Below are 2,500 nucleotides of genomic sequence, written 5' to 3' on the forward strand. Positions count from 1 at the left end.
GATCACCTATTCAGCATCTCATTAAGTAGAATGATGTTTGTCTGCGAAGGAATTCAACAAACACTTGAATGGAATGGCTGCTGTACGTGTGGAGATGCTGATTTAAGAAAAAATTGGAGTGGTCTCATTTTGCTGTCAGGAAAATGCTCCGCTTTATATCCGCCGTTCGGCTTTACAAACAGCGCGTGGAGTCGCGCGACTGCGAGCGGATTAAACGTTCGCTTCGACCGTGTCGCGCGAGCCTTTTGGAACCAGTGCGCTTTCGCAGCGTAGTTAAAGAGAATTCAAGAGACACGTTATACGCGCTATATGAGTATATACCTGCTCACTGCGCAGCATGCACGGTTGTAGAGGCGCAGGAGGCGCAGTCTCCATAACCGTCACCTGGGAATAAACACACGCACGCCAGCTCGCGGCGCCTTGGAGCCCACGCGCCCAACCAAGCTGAAGGGGTAACGTTTTCGTGGCGCGTGGGTATATATTCCTAGGAACCGGGTTCAGAAATCGCTAAATCAGGGCATGCAGTAACACAGTAGCTATCCAAGTATATTAACACTACAACACTAGCACAAGAAAATATTACAATGCTGCAACGCTAGAACACTACAACACTAGAACAAGAAAATACTACAGAACTAGAACACTACAACACTAGAACACTACAAGGCTAGAATACTACAAAACTAGAACACTACAACACTACAACGCTAGAACACTACATCACTAGAACACTACAATGCTAGAACACTACAACACTAGAATACTACAAAACTAGAACACTACAACACTAGAACAATACAACGCTAGAACACTACAACACTAGAACACTACAGTGCTAGAACACTACAACACTAGAATACTACAAAACTAGAACACTACAATGCTAGAACACTACATCACTAGAATACTACAATGCTAGAATGGTAGCACACTATAACACTGCAACACTACAACGCTAGAACACTACAACAATAGAACAGGAGAACACTGGAACACTACAACATGAACACTAGAACATGAACACTACAACAATAAAACACAAACACTACAATGCTAGAACACTACAACACTACAACGCTAGGACACTACAACACTAGAACACTACAATGCTAGAACACTACAACACTTCAACGCTAGAACACTACAACACTACAACGCTAGAACACTACAACACTACAACACTAGAACACTACAACACTTCAACGCTAGAACACTACAACACTACAACGCTAGAACAGGAGAACACGTCTTTGGGGCCTAAGACCAAGTCAAAGTTGTGATGTCATGCATGATGACACAACACTGAGTCAACAGCAACTTAGAATAAAACCACAGCAAGCATTGTGGTTACTTAGCAAACTGGTCAGCTGAATGATATGGTCATGGTGAAATAAGGCGGAGAACCTTTCAACCAATCAGATTGCATGGCCGTAGGTAACTGCTGTGTAAACTCGAATACCGTTCTGAGCGCAGTTTGCCTGCGCACATGAACCTCCCCTCCCTGGCCTCCCTCCCCTCCCTGGCCTCCCTCCCCTCCCTGGCCTCACTCTCCTCACTGGCCTCCCTCCCCTCCCTCTCCTCCCTGGCCTCCCTCCCCTCCCTCCCCTCCCTGGCCTCACTCTCCTCACTGGCCTCCCTCCCCTCCCTCTCCTCCCTGGCCTCCCTCCCCTCCCTGGCCTCACTCCCCTCCCTGGCCTCCCTCCCCTCCCTGGCCTCCCTGGCCTCCCTGGCCTCCCTCCCCTCCCTGGCCTCCCTGACGTGTCCATTTTTTTAATCTGGTCTTTTATATCCTGCCAGGAGTGAGGGAGGACAGAGAGGGGACACGCTCCTCAGAGAGTCTTCCTCACTGGGCCTTCATCATCATCACTCGCATGTGGCATCGTCGTCATGACAGAACCGCCTCCACCTCCTCCGCCCTGTCCGCCCCTGCTCCCCTTCTCCTGTCTGGCGCGGTATTCCCATTCCGGATCCTGGTTGCGGAGCGTCTGCTGGGAGTAGATCCCATGGGAACGTGTGGTGGGAAAATGGAGCGTCTGGACCAGATCAGATGAGTTTGAGATCGACTTCAGCACACTGGACGAGCTCTTCGGACAGGTCAAAACGCTACGGGTCAGAGGTCACCGTGACGGCGATAAACACTCTCAGATGAGCACAGCTCAGCAACATGCTGTGGAGAGGGTGAGACAGGCTGTCTGTCTCTCTGTGTCTGTGTGTTTGAACTCCTCAGGTGACACGTATTATAGGTCATGAAGGCTGAAACTTCATTACGTCTGTCTGACTGGGTGTGTGTGAGCCTGTCTGTCTGACTGGGTGTGTGTGAGCCTGTCTGTCTGACTGGGTGTGTGTGAACCTGTCTGTCTGACTGGGTGTGTGTGAGCCTGTCTGTCTGACTGGGTGTGTGTAAGCCTGTCTGTCTGACTGGGTGTGTGTGAGCCTGTCTGTCTGACTGGGTGTGTGTAAGCCTGTCTGTCTGACTGGGTGTGTGTGAGCCTGTCTGTCT

General features: G+C 50.0%; 1 protein-coding gene across 2 annotated transcripts in view; it reads left to right on the top strand.

The window, feature by feature from the left end:
• Window positions 1-2,500, top strand: part of rhogc (ras homolog gene family, member Gc) — a 14,471-nt gene that overhangs the window by 1,745 nt on the left and 10,226 nt on the right. For both annotated transcript variants that reach the window (XM_081718607.1, XM_081718608.1), the window contains exon 2: window positions 1,798-2,178. The gene's annotated coding sequence lies outside the window, so the exon portion shown is untranslated. The remainder of the gene's footprint in view (window positions 1-1,797; window positions 2,179-2,500) is intronic.

This window comes from Electrophorus electricus, chromosome 8 (assembly GCF_041902795.1).
Source record: "Electrophorus electricus isolate QZ-2024a chromosome 8, ASM4190279v1, whole genome shotgun sequence".
Classification (NCBI taxonomy): domain Eukaryota; kingdom Metazoa; phylum Chordata; class Actinopteri; order Gymnotiformes; family Gymnotidae; genus Electrophorus; species Electrophorus electricus.